Raw genomic sequence first — 13,784 nt, 5'->3', positions numbered from 1 at the left:
AAGCAGAAACCACACTTTAGTCTATTGAAAGCCAAGATCAGCGGAGCCAATTGGAATCAGGTGTGGCTCCTGCTAGATTGGAACCAAAAGCTGAAGATTGGACAACGCTGCTTATGACCAATCAGCATATAGACATATTTGCTTATTAAATATAAAACATTGACTATATAGATGGCTGATCACGGAAAATGGACACCTCTCATCACAGTTTGCATGCTAGCTTGTCGCTAACAAGAGACAGACACGGAGAGACCGCATGTTCTCACCTTTTCGCCCCTGTTCACGGGTCAAACGTGCCCTGTTGCATAATGACGTGTTTACAAACAGCAAAGAGAGCACTAAGAACTCAAGTGGGAAGCAGAAGGAGTCGTAGGAGGCCTGCAGAGAAGCCTATGGCACATTCTGTTGACCAACTCATTCTCAGGTAGGTGATTCCTTCCTTATCCACCAACTACCATGAAATACCACGAGACGCTCCAAGTTACAATCGGTGCATTGGCCGGGAATCGAACCCAGGTCAACTGGGAGCGGTTTCCCTTCCACTGAGCTTTTGCAGCAAGGCAGATAACAGCTGCTTGCAAAATCACGGGCAGTCTCTGCTTTTCCACTGAATGTGGAAGCCTGGCTCTTTCCTTCATCAAGAAGACAAGAGTACTGATGCGCTTGACACGAGGTTGCGACTTGTAATTCCCCACCTCCAAGCGGGAAAACGCAAAGCGAACGCACCCTCAACTTGAAATTGCCATTCGTCAACCGTGGGAAGTCTTCTCATCTCCCGGTTCCTTCCCTGTTCATCGAGTGACGTTGAGCCGGCATGACGGATTCAGAACTCACAAAGTGGCACTTACCTCAGTGGTTATTTGCTTTAGATCAGGGTTGTCCAGTCTTCTCCAGAATGGGCCAGTGTGGTTGCAGGTTGTCATTCTAACCAAGCAGAAGCCACACTTTAGTCTATTGAAAGCCAAGATCAGCGGAGCCAACAATTGGAATCAGGTGTGGCTCCTGCTAGATTGGAACCAAAAGCTGAAGATTGGACAACGCTGCTTAAGACCAATCAGCATATAGACATATTTGCTTATTAAATATAAAACATTGACTATATAGATGGCTGATCGCGGAAAATGGACACCTCTCATCACAGTTTGCATGCTAGCTTGTCGCTAACAAGAGACAGACACGGAGAGACCGCATGTTCTCACCTTTTCGCCCCTGTTCACGGGTCAAACGTGCCCTGTTGCATGCTGACGTGTTTACAAACAGCAAAGAGAGCACTAAGAACTCAAGTGGGAAGCAGAAAGAGTCGTAGGAGGCCTGCAGAGAAGCCTATGGCACATTCTGTTGACCAACTCATTCTCAGGTAGGTGATTCCTTCCTTTTGTGCCAACTACCATAAAGTACCTGGAGAAGCTCCAAGCTACAACCCGTGGACGGGCCAAGAATTGAAGCCGGGTCAACTGGGAGCGGTTTCCCTTCCATTGAGCTTTTGTAGCAAGGCAGATAACAGCTGCTTGCAAAATCACAGGCAGTCTCTGCTTTTCCACTGAATGTGGAAGCCTGGCTCTTTACTTCATCAAGAAGACAAGAGTAATGATGCGCTTGACTCAAGGTTGCAACTTGTAATTCCCCACCTCCAAGCGGGAAAACGCAAAGCAAACGCACCCTCAACCTGAAATTGCCATTCCTCAACCGTGGGAAGTCTTCTCATCTCCCGGTTCCTTCCCTGTTCATCGAGTGACGTCAAGCCGGCATGACGGATTCAGAACTCACAAAGTGGCACTTACCTCAGTGGTTATTTGCTTTAGATCAGGGTTGTCCAGTCTTATCCAGAATGGGCCAGTGTGGTTGCAGGTTGTCATTGTAACCAAGCAGAAGCCACACTTTAGTCTATTGAAAGCCAAGATCAGCGGAGCCAACAATTGGAATCAGGTGTGGCTCCTGCTAGATTGGAACCAAAAGCTGAAGATTGGACAACGCTGCTTAAGACCAATCAGCATATAGACATATTTGCTTATTAAATATAAAACATTGACTATATAGATGGCTGATCGCGGAAAATGGACACCTCTCATCACAGTTTGCATGCTAGCTTGTCGCTAACAAGAGACAGACACGGAGAGACCGCATGTTCTCACCTTTTCGCCCCTGTTCACGGGTCAAACGTGCCCTGTTGCATGCTGACGTGTTTACAAACAGCAAAGAGAGCACTAAGAACTCAAGTGGGAAGCAGAAAGAGTCGTAGGAGGCCTGCAGAGAAGCCTATGGCACATTCTGTTGACCAACTCATTCTCAGGTAGGTGATTCCTTCCTTTTGTGCCAACTACCATAAAGTACCTGGAGAAGCCCCAAGCTACAACCCGTGGATGGGCCAAGAATTGAAGCCGGGTCAACTGCTTGGACTGGAGCTATGCTCACCACTATACCACCAATGCCACGCTGCACCATTCAGCTCTGGTGAACAAAGTGTACGTATGTGCGCTTCTCATCAGAAGACCATAGGCAACAGCCAAAGTACCATGGCACCGTGGTTTCTGTAGTGTAGTGGTTATCACGTTTGCCTCACACGCAAAAGGTCCCTGGTTCGAGACCGGGCAGAAACAAGCTAGATATTCTGAACTTTGCTTTAATGACTGAGTGGTTGTCATCACTGTAGGATCAGGTCCTCTAGGAACAGCCAGAAAGCGAGACCTCCTTTACAGAGGAGATTTCCTTCTTTTGTAGCAAAGCAGTTAATATTTGCTTACCAAATGAAAGGGAGTCTCTGGTTTTCCCCAGAAAGTGGAAGCCTGGCTCTTTCGTTGCTCAACAAGACTCTGTGCGTGACTGGAAAATTTGCCGTAAAGTACTGCTCGCCGAGTTCACCTCGAGAGGTCTGCAAGAGGTCTGCGCCCGAAAAAGGCTGGGAGCGGTTTCCCTTCCATTGAGCTTTTGTAGCAAGGCAGATAACAGCTGCTTGCAAAATCACGGGCAGTCTCTGCTTTTCCACTGAATGTGGAAGCCTGGCTCTTTCCTTCATCAAGAAGACAAGAGTACTGATGCGCTTGACACGAGGTTGCGACTTGTAATTCCCCACCTCCAAGCGGGAAAACGCAAAGCAAACGCACCCTCAACTTGAAATTGCCATTCGTCAACCGTGGGAAGTCTTCTCATCTCCCGGTTCCTTCCCTGTTCATCGAGTGACGTTGAGCCGGCATGACGGATTCAGAACTCACAAAGTGGCACTTACCTCAGTGGTTATTTGCTTTAGATCAGGGTTGTCCAGTCTTCTCCAGAATGGGCCAGTGTGGTTGCAGGTTGTCATTCTAACCAAGCAGAAGCCACACTTTAGTCTATTGAAAGCCAAGATCAGCGGAGCCAACAATTGGAATCAGGTGTGGCTCCTGCTAGATTGGAACCAAAAGCTGAAGATTGGACAACGCTGCTTAAGACCAATCAGCATATAGACATATTTGCTTATTAAATATAAAACATTGACTATATAGATGGCTGATCGCGGAAAATGGACACCTCTCATCACAGTTTGCATGCTAGCTTGTCGCTAACAAGAGACAGACACGGAGAGACCGCATGTTCTCACCTTTTCGCCCCTGTTCACGGGTCAAACGTGCCCTGTTGCATGCTGACGTGTTTACAAACAGCAAAGAGAGCACTAAGAACTCAAGTGGGAAGCAGAAAGAGTCGTAGGAGGCCTGCAGAGAAGCCTATGGCACATTCTGTTGACCAACTCATTCTCAGGTAGGTGATTCCTTCCTTATCCGCCAACTACCATAGAGTACCTGGAGAAGCTCCAAGCTACAACCCGTGGACGGGCCAAGAATTGAAGCCGGGTCAACTGGGAGCGGTTTCCCTTCCATTGAGCTTTTGTAGCAAGGCAGATAACAGCTGCTTGCAAAATCACCGGCAGTCTCTGCTTTTCCACTGAATGTGGAAGCCTGGCTCTTTCCTTCATCAAGAAGACAAGAGTACTGATGCGCTTGACACGAGGTTGCGACTTGTAATTCCCCACCTCCAAGCGGGAAAACGCAAAGCAAACGCACCCTCAACTTGAAATCGCCATTCGTCAACCGTGGGAAGTCTTCTCATCTCCCGGTTCCTTCCCTGTTCATCGAGTGACGTCGAGCCGGCATGACGGATTCAGAACTCACAAAGTGGCACTTACCTCAGTGGTTATTTGCTTTAGATCAGGGTTGTCCAGTCTTATCCAGAATGGGCCAGTGTGGTTGCAGGTTGTCATTGTAACCAAGCAGAAGCCACACTTTAGTCTATTGAAAGCCAAGATCAGCGGAGCCAACAATTGGAATCAGGTGTGGCTCCTGCTAGATTGAAACCAAAAGCTGAAGATTGGACAACGCTGCTTAAGACCAATCAGCATATAGACATATTTGCTTATTAAATATAAAACATTGACTATATAGATGGCTGATCGCGGAAAATGGACACCTCTCATCACAGTTTGCATGCTAGCTTGTCGCTAACAAGAGACAGACACGGAGAGACCGCATGTTCTCACCTTTTCGCCCCTGTTCACGGGTCAAACGTGCCCTGTTGCATGCTGACGTGTTTACAAACAGCAAAGAGAGCACTAAGAACTCAAGTGGGAAGCAGAAAGAGTCGTAGGAGGCCTGCAGAGAAGCCTATGGCACATTCTGTTGACCAACTCATTCTCAGGTAGGTGATTCCTTCCTTTTGTGCCAACTACCATAAAGTACCTGGAGAAGCTCCAAGCTACAACCCGTGGACGGGCCAAGAATTGAAGCCGGGTCAACTGGGAGCGGTTTCCCTTCCATTGAGCTTTTGTAGCAAGGCAGATAACAGCTGCTTGCAAAATCACCGGCAGTCTCTGCTTTTCCACTGAATGTGGAAGCCTGGCTCTTTCCTTCATCAAGAAGACAAGAGTACTGATGCGCTTGACACGAGGTTGCGACTTGTAATTCCCCACCTCCAAGCGGGAAAACGCAAAGCAAACGCACCCTCAACCTGAAATTGCCATTCCTCAACCGTGGGAAGTCTTCTCATCTCCCGGTTCCTTCCCTGTTCATCGAGTGACGTCGAGCCGGCATGACGGATTCAGAACTCACAAAGTGGCACTTACCTCAGTGGTTATTTGCTTTAGATCAGGGTTGTCCAGTCTTATCCAGAATGGGCCAGTGTGGTTGCAGGTTGTCATTCTAACCAAGCAGAAGCCAGACTTTAGTCTATTGAAAGCCAAGATCAGCGGAGCCAACAATTGGAATCAGGTGTGGCTCCTGCTAGATTGGAACCAAACGCTGAAGATTGGACAACGCTGCTTAAGACCAATCAGCATATAGACATATTTGCTTATTAAATATAAAACATTGACTATATAGATGGCTGATCGCGGAAAATGGACACCTCTCATCACAGTTTGCATGCTAGCTTGTCGCTAACAAGAGACAGACACGGAGAGACCGCATGTTCTCACCTTTTCGCCCCTGTTCACGGGTCAAACGTGCCCTGTTGCATAATGACGTGTTTACAAACAGCAAAGAGAGCACTAAGAACTCAAGTGGGAAGCAGAAGGAGTCGTAGGAGGCCTGCAGAGAAGCCTATGGCACATTCTGTTGACCAACTCATTCTCAGGTAGGTGATTCCTTCCTTTTGTGCCAACTACCATAAAGTACCTGGAGAAGCTCCAAGCTACAACCCGTGGACGGGCCAAGAATTGAAGCCGGGTCAACTGGGAGCGGTTTCCCTTCCATTGAGCTTTTGTAGCAAGGCAGATAACAGCTGCTTGCAAAATCACGGGCAGTCTCTGCTTTTCCACTGAATGTGGAAGCCTGGCTCTTTCCTTCATCAAGAAGACAAGAGTAATGATGCGCTTGACACGAGGTTGCGACTTGTAATTCCCCACCTCCAAGCGGGAAAACGCAATGCAAACGCACCCTCAACTTGAAATCGCCATTCGTCAACCGTGGGAAGTCTTCTCATCTCCCGGTTCCTTCCCTGTTCATCGAGTGACGTCGAGCTTGCATGACGGATTCAGAACTCACAAAGTGGCACTTACCTCAGTGGTTATTTGCTTTAGATCAGGGTTGTCCAGTCTTCTCCAGAATGGGCCAGTGTGGTTGCAGGTTGTCATTCTAACCAAGCAGAAGCCAGACTTTAGTCTATTGAAAGCCAAGATCAGCGGAGCCAACAATTGGAATCAGGTGTGGCTCCTGCTAGATTGGAACCAAAAGCTGAAGATTGGACAACGCTGCTTAAGACCAATCAGCATATAGACATATTTGCTTATTAAATATAAAACATTGACTATATAGATGGCTGATCGCGGAAAATGGACACCTCTCATCACAGTTTGCATGCTAGCTTGTCGCTAACAAGAGACAGACACGGAGAGACCGCATGTTCTCACCTTTTCGCCCCTGTTCACGGGTCAAACGTGCCCTGTTGCATGCTGACGTGTTTACAAACAGCAAAGAGAGCACTAAGAACTCAAGTGGGAAGCAGAAAGAGTCGTAGGAGGCCTGCAGAGAAGCCTATGGCACATTCTGTTGACCAACTCATTCTCAGGTAGGTGATTCCTTCCTTTTGTGCCAACTACCATAGAGTACCTGGAGAAGCTCCAAGCTACAACCCGTGGACGGGCCAAGAATTGAAGCCGGGTCAACTGGGAGCGGTTTCCCTTCCATTGAGCTTTTGTAGCAAGGCAGATAACAGCTGCTTGCAAAATCACCGGCAGTCTCTGCTTTTCCACTGAATGTGGAAGCCTGGCTCTTTCCTTCATCAAGAAGACAAGAGTACTGATGCGCTTGACACGAGGTTGCGACTTGTAATTCCCCACCTCCAAGCGGGAAAACGCAAAGCAAACGCACCCTCAACTTGAAATCGCCATTCGTCAACCGTGGGAAGTCTTCTCATCTCCCGGTTCCTTCCCTGTTCATCGAGTGACGTCGAGCCGGCATGACGGATTCAGAACTCACAAAGTGGCACTTACCTCAGTGGTTATTTGCTTTAGATCAGGGTTGTCCAGTCTTATCCAGAATGGGCCAGTGTGGTTGCAGGTTGTCATTGTAACCAAGCAGAAGCCACACTTTAGTCTATTGAAAGCCAAGATCAGCGGAGCCAACAATTGGAATCAGGTGTGGCTCCTGCTAGATTGAAACCAAAAGCTGAAGATTGGACAACGCTGCTTAAGACCAATCAGCATATAGACATATTTGCTTATTAAATATAAAACATTGACTATATAGATGGCTGATCGCGGAAAATGGACACCTCTCATCACAGTTTGCATGCTAGCTTGTCGCTAACAAGAGACAGACACGGAGAGACCGCATGTTCTCACCTTTTCGCCCCTGTTCACGGGTCAAACGTGCCCTGTTGCATGCTGACGTGTTTACAAACAGCAAAGAGAGCACTAAGAACTCAAGTGGGAAGCAGAAAGAGTCGTAGGAGGCCTGCAGAGAAGCCTATGGCACATTCTGTTGACCAACTCATTCTCAGGTAGGTGATTCCTTCCTTTTGTGCCAACTACCATAAAGTACCTGGAGAAGCTCCAAGCTACAACCCGTGGACGGGCCAAGAATTGAAGCCGGGTCAACTGGGAGCGGTTTCCCTTCCATTGAGCTTTTGTAGCAAGGCAGATAACAGCTGCTTGCAAAATCACCGGCAGTCTCTGCTTTTCCACTGAATGTGGAAGCCTGGCTCTTTCCTTCATCAAGAAGACAAGAGTACTGATGCGCTTGACACGAGGTTGCGACTTGTAATTCCCCACCTCCAAGCGGGAAAACGCAAAGCAAACGCACCCTCAACCTGAAATTGCCATTCCTCAACCGTGGGAAGTCTTCTCATCTCCCGGTTCCTTCCCTGTTCATCGAGTGACGTCGAGCCGGCATGACGGATTCAGAACTCACAAAGTGGCACTTACCTCAGTGGTTATTTGCTTTAGATCAGGGTTGTCCAGTCTTATCCAGAATGGGCCAGTGTGGTTGCAGGTTGTCATTCTAACCAAGCAGAAGCCAGACTTTAGTCTATTGAAAGCCAAGATCAGCGGAGCCAACAATTGGAATCAGGTGTGGCTCCTGCTAGATTGGAACCAAACGCTGAAGATTGGACAACGCTGCTTAAGACCAATCAGCATATAGACATATTTGCTTATTAAATATAAAACATTGACTATATAGATGGCTGATCGCGGAAAATGGACACCTCTCATCACAGTTTGCATGCTAGCTTGTCGCTAACAAGAGACAGACACGGAGAGACCGCATGTTCTCACCTTTTCGCCCCTGTTCACGGGTCAAACGTGCCCTGTTGCATAATGACGTGTTTACAAACAGCAAAGAGAGCACTAAGAACTCAAGTGGGAAGCAGAAGGAGTCGTAGGAGGCCTGCAGAGAAGCCTATGGCACATTCTGTTGACCAACTCATTCTCAGGTAGGTGATTCCTTCCTTTTGTGCCAACTACCATAAAGTACCTGGAGAAGCTCCAAGCTACAACCCGTGGACGGGCCAAGAATTGAAGCCGGGTCAACTGGGAGCGGTTTCCCTTCCATTGAGCTTTTGTAGCAAGGCAGATAACAGCTGCTTGCAAAATCACGGGCAGTCTCTGCTTTTCCACTGAATGTGGAAGCCTGGCTCTTTCCTTCATCAAGAAGACAAGAGTAATGATGCGCTTGACACGAGGTTGCGACTTGTAATTCCCCACCTCCAAGCGGGAAAACGCAATGCAAACGCACCCTCAACTTGAAATCGCCATTCGTCAACCGTGGGAAGTCTTCTCATCTCCCGGTTCCTTCCCTGTTCATCGAGTGACGTCGAGCTTGCATGACGGATTCAGAACTCACAAAGTGGCACTTACCTCAGTGGTTATTTGCTTTAGATCAGGGTTGTCCAGTCTTCTCCAGAATGGGCCAGTGTGGTTGCAGGTTGTCATTCTAACCAAGCAGAAGCCACACTTTAGTCTATTGAAAGCCAAGATCAGCGGAGCCAACAATTGGAATCAGGTGTGGCTCCTGCTAGATTGGAACCAAAAGCTGAAGATTGGACAACGCTGCTTAAGACCAATCAGCATATAGACATATTTGCTTATTAAATATAAAACATTGACTATATAGATGGCTGATCGCGGAAAATGGACACCTCTCATCACAGTTTGCATGCTAGCTTGTCGCTAACAAGAGACAGACACGGAGAGACCGCATGTTCTCACCTTTTCGCCCCTGTTCACGGGTCAAACGTGCCCTGTTGCATGCTGACGTGTTTACAAACAGCAAAGAGAGCACTAAGAACTCAAGTGGGAAGCAGAAAGAGTCGTAGGAGGCCTGCAGAGAAGCCTATGGCACATTCTGTTGACCAACTCATTCTCAGGTAGGTGATTCCTTCCTTTTGTGCCAACTACCATAAAGTACCTGGAGAAGCTCCAAGCTACAACCCGTGGACGGGCCAAGAATTGAAGCCGGGTCAACTGGGAGCGGTTTCCCTTCCATTGAGCTTTTGTAGCAAGGCAGATAACAGCTGCTTGCAAAATCACCGGCAGTCTCTGCTTTTCCACTGAATGTGGAAGCCTGGCTCTTTCCTTCATCAAGAAGACAAGAGTACTGATGCGCTTGACACGAGGTTGCGACTTGTAATTCCCCACCTCCAAGCGGGAAAACGCAAAGCAAACGCACCCTCAACCTGAAATTGCCATTCCTCAACCGTGGGAAGTCTTCTCATCTCCCGGTTCCTTCCCTGTTCATCGAGTGACGTCGAGCCGGCATGACGGATTCAGAACTCACAAAGTGGCACTTACCTCAGTGGTTATTTGCTTTAGATCAGGGTTGTCCAGTCTTATCCAGAATGGGCCAGTGTGGTTGCAGGTTGTCATTCTAACCAAGCAGAAGCCAGACTTTAGTCTATTGAAAGCCAAGATCAGCGGAGCCAACAATTGGAATCAGGTGTGGCTCCTGCTAGATTGGAACCAAAAGCTGAAGATTGGACAACGCTGCTTAAGACCAATCAGCATATAGACATATTTGCTTATTAAATATAAAACATTGACTATATAGATGGCTGATCGCGGAAAATGGACACCTCTCATCACAGTTTGCATGCTAGCTTGTCGCTAACAAGAGACAGACACGGAGAGACCGCATGTTCTCACCTTTTCGCCCCTGTTCACGGGTCAAACGTGCCCTGTTGCATAATGACGTGTTTACAAACAGCAAAGAGAGCACTAAGAACTCAAGTGGGAAGCAGAAGGAGTCGTAGGAGGCCTGCAGAGAAGCCTATGGCACATTCTGTTGACCAACTCATTCTCAGGTAGGTGATTCCTTCCTTTTGTGCCAACTACCATAAAGTACCTGGAGAAGCTCCAAGCTACAACCCGTGGACGGGCCAAGAATTGAAGCCGGGTCAACTGGGAGCGGTTTCCCTTCCATTGAGCTTTTGTAGCAAGGCAGATAACAGCTGCTTGCAAAATCACGGGCAGTCTCTGCTTTTCCACTGAATGTGGAAGCCTGGCTCTTTCCTTCATCAAGAAGACAAGAGTAATGAAGCGCTTGACACGAGGTTGCGACTTGTAATTCCCCACCTCCAAGCGGGAAAACGCAATGCAAACGCACCCTCAACTTGAAATCGCCATTCGTCATCCGTGGGAAGTCTTCTCATCTCCCGGTTCCTTCCCTGTTCATCGAGTGACGTCGAGCTTGCATGACGGATTCAGAACTCACAAAGTGGCACTTACCTCAGTGGTTATTTGCTTTAGATCAGGGTTGTCCAGTCTTCTCCAGAATGGGCCAGTGTGGTTGCAGGTTGTCATTCTAACCAAGCAGAAGCCAGACTTTAGTCTATTGAAAGCCAAGATCAGCGGAGCCAACAATTGGAATCAGGTGTGGCTCCTGCTAGATTGGAACCAAAAGCTGAAGATTGGACAACGCTGCTTAAGACCAATCAGCATATAGACATATTTGCTTATTAAATATAAAACATTGACTATATAGATGGCTGATCGCGGAAAATGGACACCTCTCATCACAGTTTGCATGCTAGCTTGTCGCTAACAAGAGACAGACACGGAGAGACCGCATGTTCTCACCTTTTCGCCCCTGTTCACGGGTCAAACGTGCCCTGTTGCATGCTGACGTGTTTACAAACAGCAAAGAGAGCACTAAGAACTCAAGTGGGAAGCAGAAAGAGTCGTAGGAGGCCTGCAGAGAAGCCTATGGCACATTCTGTTGACCAACTCATTCTCAGGTAGGTGATTCCTTCCTTTTGTGCCAACTACCATAGAGTACCTGGAGAAGCTCCAAGCTACAACCCGTGGACGGGCCAAGAATTGAAGCCGGGTCAACTGGGAGCGGTTTCCCTTCCATTGAGCTTTTGTAGCAAGGCAGATAACAGCTGCTTGCAAAATCACGGGCAGTCTCTGCTTTTCCACTGAATGTGGAAGCCTGGCTCTTTCCTTCATCAAGAAGACAAGAGTACTGATGCGCTTGACACGAGGTTGCGACTTGTAATTCCCCACCTCCAAGCGGGAAAACGCAAAGCAAACGCACCCTCAACTTGAAATCGCCATTCGTCAACCGTGGGAAGTCTTCTCATCTCCCGGTTCCTTCCCTGTTCATCGAGTGACGTCGAGCCGGCATGACGGATTCAGAACTCACAATGTGGCACTTACCTCAGTGGTTATTTGCTTTAGATCAGGGTTGTCCAGTCTTCTCCAGAATGGGCCAGTGTGGTTGCAGGTTGTCATTCTAACCAAGCAGAAGCCACACTTTAGTCTATTGAAAGCCAAGATCAGCGGAGCCAACAATTGGAATCAGGTGTGGCTCCTGCTAGATTGGAACCAAAAGCTGAAGATTGGACAACGCTGCTTAAGACCAATCAGCATATAGACATATTTGCTTATTAAATATAAAACATTGACTATATAGATGGCTGATCATGGAAAATGGACACCTCTCATCACAGTTTGCATGCTAGCTTGTCGCTAACAAGAGACAGACACGGAGAGACCGCATGTTCTCACCTTTTCGCCCCTGTTCACGGGTCAAACGTGCCCTGTTGCATAATGACGTGTTTACAAACAGCAAAGAGAGCACTAAGAACTCAAGTGGGAAGCAGAAGGAGTCGTAGGAGGCCTGCAGAGAAGCCTATGGCACATTCTGTTGACCAACTCATTCTCAGGTAGGTGATTCCTTCCTTTTGTGCCAACTACCATAAAGTACCTGGAGAAGCTCCAAGCTACAACCCGTGGACGGGCCAAGAATTGAAGCCGGGTCAACTGGGAGCGGTTTCCCTTCCATTGAGCTTTTGTAGCAAGGCAGATAACAGCTGCTTGCAAAATCACGGGCAGTCTCTGCTTTTCCACTGAATGTGGAAGCCTGGCTCTTTCCTTCATCAAGAAGACAAGAGTAATGATGCGCTTGACACGAGGTTGCGACTTGTAATTCCCCACCTCCAAGCGGGAAAACGCAATGCAAACGCACCCTCAACTTGAAATCGCCATTCGTCAACCGTGGGAAGTCTTCTCATCTCCCGGTTCCTTCCCTGTTCATCGAGTGACGTCGAGCTTGCATGACGGATTCAGAACTCACAAAGTGGCACTTACCTCAGTGGTTATTTGCTTTAGATCAGGGTTGTCCAGTCTTCTCCAGAATGGGCCAGTGTGGTTGCAGGTTGTCATTCTAACCAAGCAGAAGCCACACTTTAGTCTATTGAAAGCCAAGATCAGCGGAGCCAACAATTGGAATCAGGTGTGGCTCCTGCTAGATTGGAACCAAAAGCTGAAGATTGGACAACGCTGCTTAAGACCAATCAGCATATAGACATATTTGCTTATTAAATATAAAACATTGACTATATAGATGGCTGATCGCGGAAAATGGACACCTCTCATCACAGTTTGCATGCTAGCTTGTCGCTAACAAGAGACAGACACGGAGAGACCGCATGTTCTCACCTTTTCGCCCCTGTTCACGGGTCAAACGTGCCCTGTTGCATGCTGACGTGTTTACAAACAGCAAAGAGAGCACTAAGAACTCAAGTGGGAAGCAGAAAGAGTCGTAGGAGGCCTGCAGAGAAGCCTATGGCACATTCTGTTGACCAACTCATTCTCAGGTAGGTGATTCCTTCCTTTTGTGCCAACTACCATAGAGTACCTGGAGAAGCTCCAAGCTACAACCCGTGGACGGGCCAAGAATTGAAGCCGGGTCAACTGGGAGCGGTTTCCCTTCCATTGAGCTTTTGTAGCAAGGCAGATAACAGCTGCTTGCAAAATCACCGGCAGTCTCTGCTTTTCCACTGAATGTGGAAGCCTGGCTCTTTCCTTCATCAAGAAGACAAGAGTACTGATGCGCTTGACACGAGGTTGCGACTTGTAATTCCCCACCTCCAAGCGGGAAAACGCAAAGCAAACGCACCCTCAACCTGAAATTGCCATTCCTCAACCGTGGGAAGTCTTCTCATCTCCCGGTTCCTTCCCTGTTCATCGAGTGACGTCGAGCCGGCATGACGGATTCAGAACTCACAAAGTGGCACTTACCTCAGTGGTTATTTGCTTTAGATCAGGGTTGTCCAGTCTTATCCAGAATGGGCCAGTGTGGTTGCAGGTTGTCATTCTAACCAAGCAGAAGCCAGACTTTAGTCTATTGAAAGCCAAGATCAGCGGAGCCAACAATTGGAATCAGGTGTGGCTCCTGCTAGATTGGAACCAAAAGCTGAAGATTGGACAACGCTGCTTAAGACCAATCAGCATATAGACATATTTGCTTATTAAATATAAAACATTGACTATATAGATGGCTGATCGCGGAAAATGGACACCTCTCATCACAGTTTGC

General features: G+C 47.9%; 1 non-coding gene across 1 annotated transcript; it reads left to right on the top strand.

The window, feature by feature from the left end:
- Positions 1–2,524: 2,524 nt before the first annotated feature.
- trnav-cac (transfer RNA valine (anticodon CAC)) lies at positions 2,525–2,597 on the top strand. Its single transcript has one exon. It is a non-coding gene; the product is annotated as a tRNA-Val (tRNA).
- The last annotated feature ends 11,187 nt before the right edge of the window (positions 2,598–13,784 follow it).

Source organism: Ictalurus punctatus, unplaced genomic scaffold (assembly GCF_001660625.3).
Source record: "Ictalurus punctatus breed USDA103 unplaced genomic scaffold, Coco_2.0 Super-Scaffold_100, whole genome shotgun sequence".
Lineage (NCBI taxonomy): Eukaryota > Metazoa > Chordata > Actinopteri > Siluriformes > Ictaluridae > Ictalurus > Ictalurus punctatus.
This window is presented reverse-complemented; position numbering and strand designations above follow the sequence as displayed.